The sequence below is a fragment of the Chelonia mydas genome, chromosome 2 (genome assembly GCF_015237465.2).
Source record: "Chelonia mydas isolate rCheMyd1 chromosome 2, rCheMyd1.pri.v2, whole genome shotgun sequence".
NCBI classification, from domain to species: domain Eukaryota; kingdom Metazoa; phylum Chordata; order Testudines; family Cheloniidae; genus Chelonia; species Chelonia mydas.
The window spans coordinates 112,121,375-112,141,338 of NC_057850.1; positions in this window are offsets into that span (position 1 = coordinate 112,121,375).

Genomic DNA, 19,964 nt, shown 5'->3' on the forward strand with positions numbered 1-19,964 from the left:
CATAGAACAACACTGTCCATGCTTTAGGTTCAAAACATAGGGTTTGTGTATAATTTTTCACCTATTCTATGAAATATTTGCAAAACTATATATGTATTTTACAAAACCCAATAGAATAATAGAAATGTTTTAGTACATTTTTAAAATAAAAGATCTCAATGAAAATACACTTTATTTAGATTTACACATCCCCTCCAGCATTTCCACCCTAGATACCATAGCACTGAATTTTAAGGAAATCTAATTATCTCCATTTTTTACAGATGGGGAAACCAAGGCACAGAACAGTTAAATGTTGGTTGAAAATTTTCTGTGGAAAATTGTTTTTGACAGAAAATTAGATTTTCAATGGAATGATTGTTTTTTGCTAAAAGTGTCTGCTTTCCACAGAATTTTCCAAGTTTTCTTAAAAAAAAAAAAAACCCAAGTATCAATGAAAAAGAATCTGAAAACCAAAATCATATTTTGTTATGATATGCAAAGTTGAAATCTGGACTGGAAAATTTTGATGACATTGAAATGTTTCTGTGGAAAAATAACCCATTTTCTGACTAGCTCTGGTAAAGTGACTAGCCCCAGAAATCAATGTCAGAGCTGAGAATAGAACCCAGAACTGCCTAGTCCCCAGTGGTCCTAACCACAAGTTCATCCTGACTGGGGAGGATATGGGGTCTCACAAAAGGGGCCATCGGTGCTAGTGACCTTATGAGAGGGGGATGTCTGGATTCCACTGGTGATTGTTCAGTTGTACTGAGTACCATTGCTCTGCAGGCTAACGAGTACGTCAGGAGACATGAAGCCCCCAGGAGCTACTGCTTGGCTATTGCACGCTCCCTCCAACGTTGCTAAGGCAAATTTTGCATCTCCATTAATTAAGAAACAGTAAGTAGATTTTAAAGTTCTCTCTTCTTTATCATGTGAGATGCTGCTAACAATACACAAGGAAGGGACCTTTAAAATATTATATATTGTTTTAACCTGGATGAATTATTTGAAATACCATGAGAATGAGAGTGGCTGCTCTAATGGTGTTTCTTGCCAGGACTGGGAGTAGAAGTTCCAAAAAACAGAAAGGAACCTATTGTCTTCAGATTTCCACCCTAATTCTGCAGACTTCAGAGTGGTGGATAGATTGTGCAAGTATCAAACTTTTGGATGCCTGTGTGAGCTGAATTCAAACTCCATGAGTGAAATTCTAGTCCCATTGAAGTAAATAAGCAAAACTCTGATTGATTTCACTAGGGCTAGGATTTCATCCTAAACATTGAGTTTTTCCTGTTGCTAGTTATGGACATAAACCAAAGTCCATTGAGGTCTACAGGAGTCTTTCCATTGCCTTCAGTGGGTTTTGGATCAGTCCCTATAATATTTTCAGAACGGCAGAGTAGAGATAAAGACGCAATAAGTCTATGATGCATGAAAGGTTACTGAGACAGGAAAAGAAGGTATAACCATATACCTGTGAGATTCCAACCCATATAGTGTAATATATGCCACAGTCGTTTAAGCTGCTGTACATTTAGTACTGGGAGTTTTATAGAAAAGCAAAACATACAATTTAATTACAATTGCTGCAATGAAATCCAAGTTGATCTAGTTTCTCCCACATGAGCTGACCACAATTTTAAGCTTGGCATAGCCTGAAAGCTTGAGGAATGTATTTCCAGTAATTGCCAGGCCACTTCATTGTTCCTGTGTATATATAAACACTAGGCTGTGATCATAGTGGTCATGCTTGAGCTGCTATCTGAAATTCACTTGTGCTAAAAGGATTGACTAATTTGGTTCATACTGACAGCAGTTTCCATTTACTGTATTAGCTTTCGTTGACTTTAGTGCCATGCATCTCCAGCTAGAATAAGAAAACAAAACCTGTTAAAAGTACTAGAAACGAGTCACCGCCCCTATCACACAGCAGGCAACCTTCATGTCATCACAGGATCCATTATTTGTCATCTTAGAAAGTGAAGCTGGGCTCCAGAACATCCATGTGTAAAATACAAGCACTGCAGAACACGTACAGACTAAAACAGAGACTTTAGTTTTTAAGGATACAGGGGAGCAATAGCAACAGTTGGTTTGTTACCTGCTAAAGAGCTTGTCCCTCTTATTGGCTTTTATATTCTTCACCTGTGCCCTATGCCTGTATTTGTTTATATCCACAAATGCTACCCCAGGTATGTTGTAGCCTACTTTCTACAGGCTCCATTGTGTCATCGTTATGTAGGCAAAATTCCTTGTGAAGTCAGTGGAATCTGTTAGTTCAGGCCTTTCTTCTCCTCCTAAGCAGCAACTTATGCAGTTCTTAAGGGTTTTGTGGTATTGTGTAAACTATTCGAACAGTCCAAGTACAAACTAGACCAGTCTCTTTATTCTTTCCTAGTAAATATCTTTTACTGATTGCTGGTAATTTAATGTGTCTGAACTGTGAAAGCTGTTATGACACTTTCACACACTATTGCAATTTTTTATTTTACCAGTCACAGACAAAAATGGAAGACTTTCCTTGTCTGAAACTTGTAATACATAATTCAGCTAATGTCACCAGTGTCCGTAGCCAGAGACTATAACTTTCAACAGCTAAACCATTATTTTAAAAGAACCATGATATTTTTTTTAAATAGGTCATTATTTCTTTGCTCTCCTTAAAAGAAAAGATGAACAAAGAAAAATTTCTTCAAGAATTTTGACCCCAGTTCAGCACATTTATACATGTGCTTAGCTTTTTTGAAGTCACAGGAAATTAATCTCCTGCCTAAAGTTAAGCATGTGCTTAATGCTTTGCTGATTAGGAACCATGAGTGGAGATTTTAAAGGCCTAATCCTGCAAATCCTTATTCACTTGAGTTGACTTCAGTGGAACTGCTCCCAAGAATAAAGGTCAAGAATTGGAGGACCAAGAACTAAGTATATAAAGATATTTCATTAGATTAAGAAAAAAAAGTCAACCATCCTGCATGATCTTATTTTAAAGGCATGTAGGCTCCATTCAGCAAGGGTCTTAAGCATGTACTTAAAGTGATGCATATACTTAAGTGTTTTTCTGGATCTGGGTCCTAATCATTTCCTCTTGTCTGTCTGATCTTGAACATTTCCTTTCTTGAAAAGACTGTTGTTGTTGTTACTATTATTTATTATTACTGGGGAGTTGGTAGCAACCCCTGTATTTAGGTTGCCTTACAATTTTCATTATAAAAGTTTACTGTGACCTTTTGCTTTGAGAAGCATTAACATTCCCATTGTTTGCAGTAGGCCTTTGAGAAACCCCTCAGGTGATAGAAGTGCCTTTTCTTTGTCCCCTGAAATTCCATCCAGATTTAGCTGAGTTGTACAATATTAAAAATCACCATTTTCCTTCTTTCACTTGAGTTCATTGGGAAAAGTTTGGCAGGCTGCCAAAATCACCAAGCAATCTTAAGAGCCTCGCTCCTCTCCTATCCCCCTGCAGTGCCTCCTGACGCCGCAAAACAGCTGATCCGTGGCAGGCAGTCGGTGCTGAGAGGGAGGGGAAGGCTCTGATTGGTGGGACCCACCAGAGGACAGGAAGTGCTGGGGAGTGGGGGAGGTTCTGGCAGAGGGGCTGCTGGTGACTGCTCCAGCTCCAGAGTCTAGGGTCCTCCAAAGCATGGGGCCTGGGGTGGTTGCCCCGATTCGCCATACCCAATGGGTGGCTCTTCCAGAAGCCACCCCCCATTCTGGGGGTGCCACATTGGGCAGGAGCCTCCCAGAGGGAAGGAAGAGAGAGAGTCAGGCCAAGAGTTTTCTATTCTATTCTAGATAGGGTTTTTATATCAAATGTGTCACCATAGTACAGGCAGTCCTTGACTTTACGACATTCGACTTATGACGAACAGCACTTATGATGCTTCTGAATTGACACCCTGATTCGACTAATGATAATTGGTTTCGACTTTACAATGCTCGGTCCCGCAATGGAGTGGATTGCGGGTCTGTGTTACGTCATTTCGACTTACAACACAATTTTCAGGAACCAATTGTGTCGTAAGTCCGAGGACTGCCTGTATCTGAGTGCCTTCCAGAAGTGCATTAAGCAACATGACTACACATCTGTCACATGTTGTTTGTTCTCTTGTCCTCTCCCTAGAAGGAGATGTGTGAGGTGTGGAGGATCTTTTTTTGGTTTGTTTTTTTGTTTATGTCATCAGGTGGTCGAAGGACATCTACACAGAACACATCTCCAGACATCAGCAATTCCAGGAGGGATGAGCTGGAGTGTCAATGAGAAGCACAGTGGGGAAAGTAACTGAAATACTTTCCTCGTGGATTGTATTTTCTAAATGGATAGTCTACCCTAAATGCTCGTTTACTGAAGGACAATCTACACCCATTCCTATATTTGCTTTCTACAACCAACTCTCTGTATAACTCTTCATGAATGATGTACCCGAGTATTCGGATTCTAATATCTAAACTGTATTGTTAAATTTATTCCTTAATTTGGGTTATTGCTGATTATGCACTTTATGTATTTTATGACTTCAAAACCAAACTTTGTATTTGTGGATAATTTAAGCACTGTACCCAGGTGTACAGACACTCTTTTCTTAACCTGTGTATTATAAAACTTTTTAACATGAGCTTTAATAAAATGTTTATAGCTGTTGCTGTGTGTTTATATTAGAGAAGGCAAGGTCAAAAGAAATGCGCCTTGCCCTTGGAGCAGTAAGTGGTGAGGTTTGTGATAGTCCTGAGTTTGTGGTGGGGGCTCATTCCACACTCTCTGACCACACCCAGATAAGGTGCTGTCTCTTGCACAGATGAGCTTTACTCTTATTGTTGACAGGTTTCAGAGTGGTAGCCGTGTTAGTCTGTATCAGCAAAAAGAACGAGGAGTACTTGTGGCACCTTAGAGACGAACTAATTTATTTGAGCATAAGCTTTCGTGGGCTAAAACCCACTTCATCGGATGCATGCAGTGGAAAATACAGTAGGAAGATATATATACACACACAGAGAACATGAAAAAATGGGTATTGCCATACCAACTATAACGAGAGTAATCAGTTAAGATGAGCTATTATCAGCAGGAGGGAAAAAAACCTTTTGTAGTGATAATTAGGATGGCCCATTTCCAACAGTTGACAAGAAGGTGTGAGTAACAGTAGGGGGAAAAATAAGCATGGGGAAATAGTTTTACGTTGTGTAATGACCCATCCACGCCCAGGCTTTATTCAAGCCTAATTTAATGGTGTCCAGTTTGCAAATTAATTCCAATTCAGCAGTCTCTCGTTGGAGTCTGTTTTTGAAGTTTTTTTGTTGTAGTATTGTGACTTTTAGGTCTGTAATCAAGTGACCAGGGAGATTGAAGTGTTCTCCTCCTGGTTTTTGAATGTTATAATTCTTGATGTCTGATTTGTGTCCATTTATTCTTTTACGTAGAGACTGTCTGGTTTGGCCAATGTACATGGCAGAGGGGCATTGCTGGCACATGATGGCATATATCACATTGGTAGATGTGCAGGTGAACGAGCCTCTGATAGTGTGGCTGATGTGATTAGGTCCTGTGATGGCGTCCCCTGAATAGATATGTGGACAGAGTTGGCAACAGGCTTTGTTGCAAGGATAGGTTCCTGGGTTAGTGGTTCTGTTGTGTGGTGTGTGATTGCTGGTGGGTATTTGCTTCAGGTTGGGGAGCTGTCTGTAAGCAAGGACTGGCCTGTCTCCCAAGATCTGTGGGAATGAAGGATTGTCCTTCAGGATAGGTTGTAGATCCTTGATGATGCGTTGGAGAGGTTTTAGTTGGGGGCTGAAGGTGACAGCTAGTGGCATTCTGTTACTTTCTTTGTTGGGCCTGTCCTGTAGTAGGTGACTTCTGGGTACTCTTCTGGCTCTGTCAGTCTGTTTCTTCACTTCAGCAGGTGGGTATTGTAGTTGTAAGAACGCTTGATAGAGATCTTCTAGGTGTTTGTCTCTGTCTGAGGGGTTGGAGCAAATGCGGTTGTATCATAGAGCTTGGCTGTAGACAATGGATCATGTGGTGTGGTCTGGGTGAAAGCTGGAGGCATGTAGGTAGGAATAGCGGTCTGCAGGTTTCCAGTATAGGGCGGTGTTTATGTGACCATCGCTCACTAGCACAGTAGTGTCCAGGAAGTGGATCTCTTGTGTGTACTGGTCCAGGCTGAGGTTGATGGTGGGATGGAAATTGTTGAAATCATGGTGGAATTCCTCAAGGGCTTCTTTTCCATGGGTCCAGATGATGAAGATGTCATCAATGTAGCACAATGTGAGGGGCGTTAGGGGATGAGAGCTGAGGAAGCGTTGTTCTAAGTCAGCCATAAAAATGTTGGCATACTGTGGGGCCATGCGGGTACCCATGGCAGTGCTGCTGACTTGAAGGTATACATTGTCCCCAAATGTGAAATAATTGTGCGTTAGGACAAAGTCACAAAGTTCAGCCACCAGCTTTGCCGTGACATTATTGGGGATACTGTTCCTGATGGCTTGTAGTCCATCTTTGTGTGGAATGTTGGTGTAGAGGGCTTCTACATCCATAGTGGCCAGGATGGTGTTTTCTGGAAGATCACAGATGGATGGAAGTTTCCTCAGGAAGTCAGTGGTGTCTCGAAGATAGCTAGGAGTGCTGGTAGAGTAGGGCCTGAAGAGGGAGTCTGCATAGCCAGACAATCCTGCTGACAGGGTGCCAATGCCTGAGATGATGGAGCATCCAGGATTTCCAGGTTTATGGATCTTGGGTAGCAGATAGAATACCCCTGGTCGGGGTTCTAGGGGTGTGTCTGTGCAGATTTGTTCTTGTGCTTTTTCAGGGAGTTTCTTGAGCAGACCGAGTAGTTTCTTTGGTAACCCTCAGTGGGGGGGATCAGAGGATAATTGCTTGTAGAAAAAGTGGTGTTGGAGAGCTGCCTAGCGGCATCTCGTTCATATTCCGACCTATTCATGATGACGACAGCACCTCCTTGGTCAGCCTTTTTGATTATGATGTCGGAGTTGTTTCTGAGGCTGTGGATGGCATTGTGTTATGCGCGGCTGAGGTTATGGGGCAAGTGATGCTGCTTTTCCATTGTTGAGCGTTCCATCGTGCCAGAGGAGCAAAGTTGTCAGCCACCCTTGGGATGCTGAGAGCTCAGGCTTCCAACTCTGTCGATGAGGCATGCGAGGCAGTTGTTACAGTGGTACATTCTAGAATTTGTTCCTTTTTTTCCCTTTAGAAATCCTATGAATTTCATTTAAACAAACAAAACCCAATTATGTTAAAAAGAACATGATTAAGATTGCAAAGCCAAGCACTCAAAAGTTCAGAAATGCCAGATTTGTGGTTGCCTCTGAAATCTTAATTCAGCCCCTTTGTATTTATGCCTTCTAATCTTTTATTACATTATCTAATACTATTTATTTAGCTCAATTTCTGCCCCATTCAGTGCACAGCTAAATGCACAAGGGGGCCGAATTAAGGTTCGGTGAGCAACTATAAATCTGATAGATCCTAATTTTTAACTTTACAATCTGAAAAGCATTGTTGTAGTTTTTTGTATGTAATTCAATATTGATATTTCAGTCGTGCCCAGAGGCCCCAAATGGGATCAGATTGTATTGCAGTAGATGCTGCACACACACACATGAAGATATGATCCTTAATTGGAAGAGCTTCCAGTTTACAAATGGTATGTGGCAAGCAGGGTGAAGGGAAAGTTCCTAGATCTTTCACTATTATTATTATTTATTATGTTGTTGTTTTCGTTTGCCATCGCTTTTGGGGCTGGATGTGTTGGTATTAGAAAAGATAATCTTTCTGGCATATTTAAGACCTTAACTAGATCTCATTGAAATCAATGGGGGTTTCCCCATAGTCTTCTAATAGAAACAGATTTGGCTCCTTATTGGTGAGCAGTCTTTCAATTCAGGTACCGCGGGGAAAAAAGAAAGATTTGGTCTCGTGACTTGGAGCAAAATTTGATTTATTCTCTAGTTAGTGATATTGCTGTGAAATTATTGAGTCAAAACCAAAGCTACAATTTTAGTCAAGCTAAATTTAAATATACCTTACCACAGAAACACTACAAAATACTACAGTGGTACTTAAAGACGTCAAGAATAAAGGAAAAAATTATAGGTGAGTGGCTTTTTTCGATGGCAAGCACAGGACAGTTTGAAAGGAAAATAAAAATCCTTAAAGATAAAGAAACCATCTAACAGTTAAACTGACACTCCATGTGCAGAGAAAACAATTTCCATGCATGTTATCAAAAATGTGTTAAATCAACTAACATTGATATAACTTCAAGCAATTAGGAGCATGCTAATAATGATATGAGTCTTCAGCTGTAAATAATTACGCTGCCTCAAGGCTATGCTTTAATTCTTGGCTTGCTGTATCTATAAACAATAATCAAACTGCAAAGCAAGTTGCGTTGTTTTTGTTCACAATCTGTGAAACGATTTCTCTACCCTACAGTGATGCTGATGGCTATTTTGACCTTCAGGAACTCCGGCCGGTGAGGCTAAGAGCTAATGTGTACTTTCATCGATCTGAGTTAGAGGCACACAGCAGGTTACTGTGCCTGTTCTTCACAAGCACAAAAGCTGCTATCGTCAATCAGTGTGTGTTGTGAAAAGGGGGCTTGCTGCTGTGACTCAATAAATGGGGACATTAGGAGGAAATGTTATAATTGCTGCTACCCACATCTTGTTAATGAGTAATGTACAGTTAGACTCCATGCAATTGCAGCTAAACTGTTTATACAATTTATTCTTATGTTGCAACTAACATTTAACATAATGAAGTATCATAATTGTAGCCATTAAAGTCAAGATTAAGATTTGTTTAATTAGAATTAAGAAAATGTAGAATAGGCTTTGAAAATGTAGGGTTTGCAGGGTAGATTCTGCAGCATGTAGGAACATTTGGTGCGTTCGTATTACAGAGCTTTGTCTGTATAAAACTGTGCACATAGGCCCTGATTCTTCTGTCATTTACACAAGTGTAAGCTGGGAGGAACTCCACTGAAAACATATTTATATTGCTCTGAAAATGATATAAGAGCAGAATCAGGCCCATGGATGCCAACTCCCTTTTTTAAGTGCTAAAATCAAATGTATGTAAAACAGTATTTATGTATAGGTAACATGAGGAATATGTGGCTTTATATTTCAGTATATGAAAACTGTAGCATCCAAATGTTGAGCCTCTGTTTTTCGCTGTACCGCAGTCCTGAAACAAATTGCTGTTAATGGTGGCTTAAGCCAGGACCCACCCCTCAGACTTTCTGCTGAATTACTGTACGTAGCGTTTTGCGTATACAGTGTACAATTATCATATATAGCCTCTTCAAAGGGCTTTATAAACATGGGGCCAAATTCATGTGTACACTAGCTTTTTCTGGTGTAAAGCCAGGTCCTGAGCCCTGAGAAGGGGGAGTCCAAGGAGTGGAGGGAGGGATACTGTAGTGTGAGGTGGTGGATGGCCTGTAGAAGACCAGAACTACCCAGAGTGTCCAGTACAGCTGCCTGAAATATTTCAAAATTTGAAATCTTGATGAAAACTTGTGTGTCAGAATTTTGACGGGGTGGGGGTGGGAGGGGAAAGGATGAAAATGTCATGTTGTTTTTCAGCCAGGTTTATTATTTCAGAAGAGTGGCTGGGGGCTGATCTCATGCATTCTTATGACAGCTTCCAGCTACAGGCCTCCCAAGAACCTCACCAGAAATTTAAGCTGCTCCCTCTCTATAAATGCTGAGGGAGAATGGCAACAGCAAAGCACTTGCCCTGCATAAAGGTGAGGGGAAATCATTGGTAAGATTTACACCTACCATTTACAGTTTAGATGAATCAGGCCCATTATCGGATTAATCTTCATCATACCATTGTGAGTGAGGCAAGTGTCTCCACTTTAGAGATAGAGAAACTGGGTTGTCATAGGCTAAGTGACTTGCACAAGGCCACAAAGGAAGGAGTCACTGTCACAGGTGGGATTAGTACCCAGTCTTGTGCTCAGACCAAAAACCTGAAAGCCTCTTTCTAGCATTTTCAAATTTTGATGATTTATAATGTGCATTATTTCAGCCGGAAGCAAAATAAGTGAGAAGCAAAAATCAGTAGCCAATAAAATTTTGTATGGATTATAGGTACCATGATTCATGATATGTTACACGGGCATATCATGCTTTTTGATTATCCGTACAAAATTATAAAAGTTTTTAAAGGAAACAGTTGTCTGTAATAAATAGGGAGCTTACACTTACATGGAACTACTTTCCTTCTATTTTAAAAAATGTGGTATTTTTTTCTTGTCACTTTCAGATAGAGATTTTTGGTTTACTGTGTAAGTGTATTGCAGTAATGCTTTTAGTCAAGGTTTGTTAATGTTACTCTAAATAACTGATTAATCATAAAGGCTGTGGTCAGACATTTAGTAATTTATGCAAATAATTATATATGACAAACTGAAACAAAGGAAATTCAGGTGATTGCTACTTTCTATTGTCATATCAAGGAAAATCTATTTTTTTAACATGTTAGTATTAGTAAAAAAGAAACCCAGTGTAAACCTGTTGGTCAATATCTGTGAAATAATAAACTCTGATGAACAGCTGCATGTTCTAATGTGATGCTGAAGGTCATCGACAAAGTGAGTGCTGGTTATCTTCAGATTTAGAAGCCATTGATCCTTTTAAACAAACATTTCTATAAATATTAAATAAAATAGACATTGATTTCCTTTTTTTGGCAAGCCAAAGTCTTTAAGATAAGGGCCACATCTGAGTGTGTTTGATTGGCTGGCAGTGAACAGTTAGGTGTATAACTGTTGCCATTGTCGTATTGGCTTCTTTTTTATGGTAGACTAAAAGGATTTTTAAAGGCAAGTTTTTTAATACACTGAAATATTGCTCAGTGAAACCTGACTTGCTTAGCCAAGGGACATATTTTTAAATTCTCATTTATAGTATTTGCAAGTATCAAATGAAGTCCCTTATCTGTGCTGTAAACAAGTGGTATCATATGTTTTTAAAGTTGAGTACAATTATTATTGCACTGCTTGGAATTTTTAAGATATATTCTTTATTTATTTCTATGTAGACCATTTCCTCATCACACAACTGATGCTAGTTGGCTTTCATATCAGCTGATGCTAGTTGGCTCTTCATTGACTGGGCCTGCAGAATGAACAACTGGCCTGCAAATAAATGTGAGTAACTATCTCGAGGTTGACTGGGCACATTGAATGGGCCGTGCAAGAAAGGGAGCACTACTTCTGTCCCTGCTTTGCGCACAGAAAGATCATTTCAGGCCCTAGGGGTTTGTCATGCTGGCACCTACCCCAATGCATATTCACTTACAAAACTGTACAAGTTAAAATGTACATTTCTATTTAACATCAGACATGGAAACACTTAATAACAGCCCAACAAGTTGGTAGTAAATTATGTTACATACTTAATGCAAATCCCACCTTTTTTCAGGCATTTTAAAAGGAGCCAGTTTGATGGAATGAGACACAGAAAACTTAAGACTGTAAGCTCTTTGGAGGGGGGCCATCTTTTGTTCTGGGTTTGTACAGTGCCTGGCACAGTGGAGTGCTGGTCCATGACTATGCTCTTGACTGCTGTGCTGTGGTGGTGGTGGTAATAATAATAATAATTAATAAATAGGTCTTTTTATACATTATTTTTAAAGGGAACTGGCTTTTTTTGCTTTTGGTATGAGTATTCCATTAGGGTGTCAGTTTGGCTTTGCCACAAGCCCTGTATGTGGAGAAATGTGTACAACCCAGGAACAGACCAGGAAAGGCACAGTCTACTTTCCAGCTTCCCTCTGGTCCAGGAGAGAAATTCTTTGTACCAGCCCTGTACTGTGCCCAGAGTACTTGCCTTGGAACAGTGGCAAAGCTATTCTAGCCACTACTTTCTGCACCCTTCCCACCCAGTCCCAATTCACATGCATGGGAGAGGACATAGGCACCCTGTGGTAGCTGCACTGCCCCTCTGCACTCACATGCGCTGAAAAGCCAGCATGGGGGAGTAAGGGGTCACCTTACATCCTCTCACTGCCTTGCACAGGACAGCCCACAATATGGCCCTAGAGTGTTCTCGATCTCTTAATTAAAAAGAAATAAGTCTGGTTAAGTTTGGGATAGGCATTAAGAAGATGATATCCAGTGGCATTTTTTTTATATGAAACAAATGCTGTCGGAACCTATTCGCTCGTCTTCCAGCAAGACCCTCAGTCCTACATTGCAAGTGTGTGAGTTTCATTAAGCTGAGACCCCATTGGGATTTCCACTAGTTAATCAATCAGTTTATATATTTTATATATTAATGCTTGGATTTTTTTAAAAAAGTCCTTGTTATCCTGAAGCAGGTTATAAATTATCTGAGGCAATCAGGGCCGGAGTAGATACAACAAACAGTCCCCAAATCTGTGCCACCTCATTTTCTCTCTTATCCCAACTCTTTTTGCTAGTTACCACTGTACTCTCGATATCCTCATTTGACTCCAGCAGAAATAAGCAAATCGTCCCCTGGCAACTATTAGCAGCATGTCATACTCTGTACGGTCAACCAGCAGGGGGTGCTCAAAAAGTGAAGTAACCACCTCCTTCCTCCTGAAGTCTGAATTCTGTTTCCTCTGTGACATACTCTCAGTGACAGGTCTGAAATCATTGCTGCGCTGCCATCTCTTAGCAAAAGATACTGGTTTGTTGCCATGCCTGGCTAATTAAAAAAAAAAAATGGAATTTGGGGTTAAAAAAAGTCAGACCTCTACTTGAGTTCTCTTCAGCCGAAAGTCCAAATATAATGACCATAGAAACCCAGTTTCAGTACTTCAGATACCAATAGGTTTACAGTTGTTTAATGCTCACTAGATATTTCTTTCACAGTGTTCCTCTTCTGATGCAAGACTCTCTTGCTAACCTAATTTGGAGCAACTTCCTGCCAAATCAATATCAGTCTTCTGGCAAATATTATTAAATATCTGTTTGATACCTATTTACAACTAGGAAAATAATTTTGCTGCCAAGGGATTGTAAATGTGTGAAAAGACCCTCTGACAGCTTACTTCACTCACTGTCTACAAGCCAGCGTCTGTGTGCCAAAGTCAGAAGACTAAGATGAAGAACATAATTAAGGAAACATATGAAGGCTAGCGCAAGGTTTGAGATTAATTAGCTGTGCGTCAATAATCTCATCAATATCCGATTAACAAATGACACATTGCCCAATGAAACATATTGATTCATTCACACTCCACACTGTTAATAAATTGAAGCTGCTTTGCTAAATGAGAGAGCTGACAAAATAATAACTTCCTAATACTTCCTTCGTATTGTGATAAAAACATAAAATTAGCCTGAAGTACACTTAATTTAGCAGCACTGTCACTGACTTTATGAAGCTTTTTAACATGAGGGAGGAGGGTAAAAGAGTTCCTTTCATGGACTAATTACTAGGACAGGCTAACTGAATAGATGGATAACTATAAATGTGGAAATTATAAGGTATTGTATGTATGTTTTCACAATATAGCTTCTAGTTGAGTGTTTTTATGAGTGATTTCATTTCTGAAGATATGTAAACTTTTTGAAAATATTGTGACATTGTAATTGATCAATGGGCTTTTGTTGGTACATGCAGTCAAAAATAAATTAGGGTAAAATCCTGGCTCCATTGAAGTCAATTCACCTTCAGAATTTACATACACATCACTAACACACATCACACAAAGCCAAATGAAAATTTGGGACATTGGTGAGGAAAATTCAGAAATATTGACGAGGAAGACCGGTATAGAGTTAACTGAGAATTCCGCTTTTCCCACTTAAATGGTGAGACCTATTGTCTGCTTCTACAAAGGAAGTTCCTTGTAAAAAATGTGCAAAACTACGGCAGACAAAAAAGTGAATGTAGCATAATTTTCTCATGAAACCATCAGAAGCATGCAAAATCCAGATTAGAAGTGTGACACGGCCTGAAAATGTGTTTTTGCTATGTAAGTGGCACTGCCTGTGTTGTCATGTTAGTTTCTCACAGAATTTGATGAAATATCTCCTTAGTGATTGGTATTAGACAAGTCAACATTGCAGTGAGGTGTTTCTTACAGCTGACCGGACAATGACAATTTTGTTTTTGCAGCAGCTTTGGAGGTTCTCAGATTTCCTCTGTATTGACACAAAACCAAAACCTTTCAAAAAATGTAACTGGGATGTACGATGCTGACTAACTCTATAGCCCGCTGATTAGAGTAACGGCCTGAGAAGACCCTGGTTCAAATCCCTGCTTTCTCTGATTCAGAGCAAAGTTTTTCTCAACACAGCTCACTCCAAATCAGGTAGAGTAGGAACTTGTCTCCTTTCATCCCAGGCCACGATCATAACCGCCTAGCTATGGGGTCTCTCTCTGTATCTCTTCCCCCCCCCCCCACCCCCCCGCCAAAAAAGACCCTCCTCCCTGAAATGTTTTGCCCTTGACAAAACAGCATAGATATACCAATAAGCTCTAGTGTTCTGCTACTGATATAACGTGCCCCCCCTCCCCCCCCCCACTTCTGCCATCTGTCATTCACTTAGGGCACAGTTGAGCTCAGGAGTTGAGTGCATTCATAGAATCAGAAACCCATAGGGTTGGAAGGGACTGCAAGGGTCATCTAGTCTAACACTCTGCCAGTACCTTGTGGGACAGGGGGACCTACTGGCTTCTTTATTTACAGGTTCCTGGTCCCTGTTCCACTTGCTTTGCATAACCCTGCAGCCAACACAGGTGTAAAGCCAATTTAGCTGGCCAGCTGGGGATTATCCCAGCCAAGGGGAATTCCTAGGTGACAGACAGCAAGTTGTGCTGGCTCTGTTCCCATCCCCCTTGCTAGCACCAGTGTATATGGTGGGCCAGGTTAGGGGAAGGAGGCGTGACTGGAATGTTGCAGCTTTGGCAATCCTAGGCTGCTGGAGCAGCACCTCGGTGGCCATTGCACATGGTGTAATTTAGACGCTACTATAAATTGTGCAAGGAGTCAAATCAGCCCCCAGCTGGCCCTGGAACTAAGCATAAAGATGTTAAGAAGCTACCTATGTCAGATCCCCAAGTGATGTTGAATGCAGGTCAAGCATAGCTGAGATTCTGTTGCAGAGTCATTGCAGAGCTGTGGTGGCAATTCCATACGTAAGGCCCCCATTTAGCAATACACTTAGGCATGTACTTAGTAGCTTGCTATCATAAGTTTTATTTTGATGTCCTAAAGCTTCGTAGGGGCCTTAACTTACTTTAAAAAAATGTTGTCTCATATTTGTCAGAAGAGAATTATTTTTGTAAAGTTTCAGATGTTCTATGAAACTATGAGACTGAAATCTGGGAGCAAATAGATTTGTTTTTTAATTATCACTATGTTCTAATAAGGGTCTAGAAATAATTTCTGTGGATTTGTTACCTTAATTCTGTCTTAGTCTTTTTTGTCTGTGACCTAGAAATAAGCGATTGAAAAGCCATGTAAGTAATGTAGCCCATTGCTCTGCCATTGTAGGACTGTTCGCGACAGTGATGTGCTATTTCCAACCCAATTTGAAATGCACCAGTCAGCATAGTGGTCCATCTGTATTTGGCTCTTAACTAATGGTCATTAACTTTTTAGGCTTCTGTGATATGCTGAATAACTTGGATTTTATTTAGCGGAATAATGATTTTATTACCAATCTTAATATTTAGAGTTCCCTGCGGAGTCATGTATGGTTCTTAATGAAACCATTATTTACAGGATTAAAATCTCTCGGCAAATTCCTGTCTTTCTGCCTCTGTACTGAAATTAACACACATCCACAGCCTAACTTGGAAGAATAAAGAGCAACTTTATTATATACTGTACAACATTTACTGATGGTTTGCGTAACTGAACTTTAAAATGTCAGGAACGAAGAAAACAAATGTAATTTTTGAACTTTTTATTCTGGTAGATTTAGCCAATGATCTAACCTGTATCATTAGACTAGTCTCTAACAGGATTACTTTTAGTAGTATTCCGATGACAGTAATAAGAAGTAAATAAATTATTTGAACTACAGTACCACATAGGGGCCCCAGCCAAGGCTGACGCCCCTTATGCTAGGCTCTATACACTTCTATAGATAGACTGTCCCTGCCATGAAGAGAGTCTAGTCCAACAAATTCTATAAGAATGACAGTCTGTTCCACTTGGAGTGTTAGCAGTGCTTTCAGAACATCTACATGAGCATGTGCTCAGCTGTAGTATCCTTCAAATGAAATTCTTACCCAGTGAAAAGGAAACTAGTCCTGCTCAGTCCACCTGAGTCTCTTGCCCCCAATGTCATACTGACACCCTGCACAGATATGAGTCTCTCAAGGGCTCCCACGAGAGGAGGTGGTGATTAGCTGCAGCATGTCTCATTGTGCGATCACTATAGCACAACTATGACTAATCACATGTTGATTAATCTTGGGTTCCCCATCTCCCTTGCACCCAAATATATTTTTCCCATCTTCAATTTTCTGAAACATCCAGCCTGAATTAAAAGCAATGGGCTGAATTTTCCATCCATGCATCTATTTGAAGCTTGTATCCAGTGTGCACTCTAGTATGATTGTATAATTCATTCCACACCAAGTCAGCGTGTGGGCTTAAATTGGACTACCTCTCACAGACCCTCTAGGAGCAAATCCTCAGAGTTAAGAGCAACTGCAACTTCAACTGAAATCATTAGATCTGCAGGTGGTCCTCTCTTATTAGGGTAAGACCCTTCACCCACTTTGGCCAGTTCCTGTCCACTAAGGTAACTCACCAACAGAGTAGGTAAGCAGTACTCAGAATTAGTAGCTTCGTTAAGGAGCACAAATCCACCAAACATTTTGAATGAACACCAGGAGCAGTTCAGTAAATAGTACAGTTACTGACAATAGTAGCAATATTTTGAAAGCAGTTAACAAGGGCACAAGCACACATCTGCCTTCGGGGAATCAGCCTCAGAAACCAGCAGGAAGAAAATCTAATTGGAAGTGTCAAAAAAAACCCAAAACCAAAAAACCAGTGGCCGTTAGAGTGGCAGCACAGTGAAAGTCCTGCAGGAAAGCTGAAGTTCACAAGCTTTAGCTGGTGACTTGAGCTTTCTGTCACTTACCTGATGGGCTTTCATGGGCTTATCATCCGATGATAAAAATGGACGACTAGATAACAGACAACTCTCCTGCACAACTTCTGACCATCTCAGTCCTTTTCCCAACTATTCTGGTTGCCTTCAGTTGTTCCCTGCCTTCTAGTCTCTCTCCAAACCCAAGCATGACCCTCTCAATCCCTTCAGCTTCTCTGAGTCTTCCTGACTTAGGTGGCCAACTGTACATATATATATATATCTCAGTTACTCTCTTTTGGACCTTTTTGAACTCTTCTTGGACCTTGACTTGCAGGTATTTGTGACCTTCACAAGATAGTCACAATAAAAAAAAAAGAAGAAGAAGAAAAAGAAGAAAAAGAAAAGGCCAAAATGACTCACTAGCCAACTCTGATTGGCACTTCTCTCACTTCGCAAAACCAAACCAAAGTCCTGAAAAAGCAAAAGGACTGGCTGGAAATTATGCAAAATGAGGCTTAAGGTATGCCTTCACAATACCTTGGAGGTGTAATTCCCAACTTGGGTCATCTTAACTTCTGTATCCGGAAAGATAATGGAGCAAATAATTAAGCAATCAATTTGCAAACTTCTAGAAGATAATAAGGTGATAAATAACAGCATAGATTTATCAAGAACAAATCATATGAAATCAGCCTGATAGCTTTCTTTGACAAGGTAACAAGCCTTGTGGCTAGAGGGGAAGCGGTAGATGTGGTATATCTTGACTTTAGTAAAGCTTTTGATACTGGCTCATCTGACCTTCTCATAAACAAACTAGGGAAATGCAACCTAGATGGAGCTACTATAAGGTGGGTGCATAATTGGTTGTAAAACCATTCCCAGAGAGTAGTTGTCAGTGGTTCACAGTCATCCTGGAAGAGCATAACAAGTGGGGTCCAAGCTGGGAGGGGTTGCAAGTGCTTTGGAGGATAGGATTAAAATTCAAAATGATCTGGACAAACTGGAAAAATGGTTTGAAGTAAATAGGATGAAATTCAGTACAGACAAATGCAAAGTACTCCACTTAGGAAGGAATAATCAGTTGCACACATACAAAATGGGAAATGGCTGCCTAGGAAGGAGTAACAAAAATGATTAAAGGTCTAGAAAACATGACCTATGAGGGAAGATTGAAAAAAATGGGTTTGTTTAGTCTGGAAAAGAGAAGACTGAGAGGATAGGAGAAGAAGCAATGGGCTTAAATTGCAGCAAGGGCGGTTTAGGTTGGGCATTAGGAAAATTTCATAACTGTCAGGGAGGTTAAGCACTGGAACAAATTGCCTAGAGAAGCTGTGGAATCTTTATCATTGGAGATTTTTAAGAGCAGGTTAGACAAACACCTCCTCAGGGATGGTCTAGATAATACTTAGTCCTACCTTGGGTGCAGGGGCCTGGACTAGATGACCTCTCGACGTCCCTTCCAGTCCTATGATTCCATGTACATTCATTAGCTCTGCTCGAGCTAGTGCATAAAAATAGCAATGTAGCAATGTGGCTGCAGTTGTAAAACTTTTTTTCTGTGTAAAACTAATTAAATTTGAGGTGGAGGAAACAAATTTACAAACCCCACCACTTTATACTGACTCTTTGCCTGGATGTAACTCCCTCAGAAATAACTTGGCTACTCCTGGGCATTGTGCTATGCTGATTCCTGACAATGTAAAAAGTAAGTCTGCTTTTTGCCTGTCACAATGCTGCCACCAAATATTGCTGGCATTTTTTCTTACCTTGACCTCTGCCCCTACTGCAATCCATATCATGGTTTATTCACATTCTGTCTCAACAAGGACAATTCTCTTTGGTCTTGCTATATCTCTATTCTCTAGCGTTCAGAGGTTCTGGAAGTTGTTGCCAGATTATTGTCACTCCAGGAAACACCTTTGTATTCGGTCACCTCCACTGACATATTACATGATTCTGAATTCAATTTTAAATAGGCCTTCTGGTTCTGCATGAAGCTGTTCCATCCTGATTCTACCTCTCTGATCTTCTACCCACTAACTCTTTTGTCTGGTGTCTCTGCTCCTCAGCGCTGCTACTCAGTAAATGTCAGTTTCACATTTTGTTTCAGACACCGTCTTTCGGTGTTTCATAAATCAGTTTTTTGATTCACCAAGTAGTTTTGGCAAATTTGGTTTCATTTTGATGTGGAATTGGCCCAAATTTTGAAAAACAACAACAACCAAAAAACCCTCTTTGTCCACTTCCTCAGCAGAATCCCTCTTGGATCCTTTTCCACTTCCCAACCCACACAGTTCTTCTGCAACGTTATCCTTGGCAGGATACCTTGCAGCTCCTCGTCTTCCTTCTCCTTGATGTATGCTCTCAGGGCTCCTTTTCATCTAGTTCCTTGGCGGGGTCCCTCATGGGTCATCTTCATCTCCCACAAGGTGTTACTTCTCATGGTTCCTCTTCAACTTCATCCTTGGTGGGTCATTTTCCATCTCCCTCAAGGTGCAATCCACCCTGGACCTTCTTGCACATCCTCTTTGGCAGGATCCCTCCTGGCTACTCTGCCACCTTTCTGTTCACTGTGGTTCTTTGCTGCTCCTCCTCAGCTGCATCCCTTCACAGATCCTCTTGCATTTTGCTGGCAGGATCTCTCATGGCTCCAGATTGTCATCATCCTCAGCTTGATCCCACTTGACTCCTCTTCTACCTTCCCTTCTGTGGGGTCCCTCAAGATGCCTCTTCATCATTGTCCTGATGGGCCAGATTCCTTACAGCTTCTCTTGCACTTTCTTCTTGGTTGGATCTGTACGGGGTTCTTCCTTCTCTTCAGTAGGATCTGTCTTCCTTCTTATCCTTAGTGGGATCCTTCATGGCTCCTCTTCCTCTTTGTTTTTGGCAGGATCCCTCATAACTTGTCTTTGTTGCCTT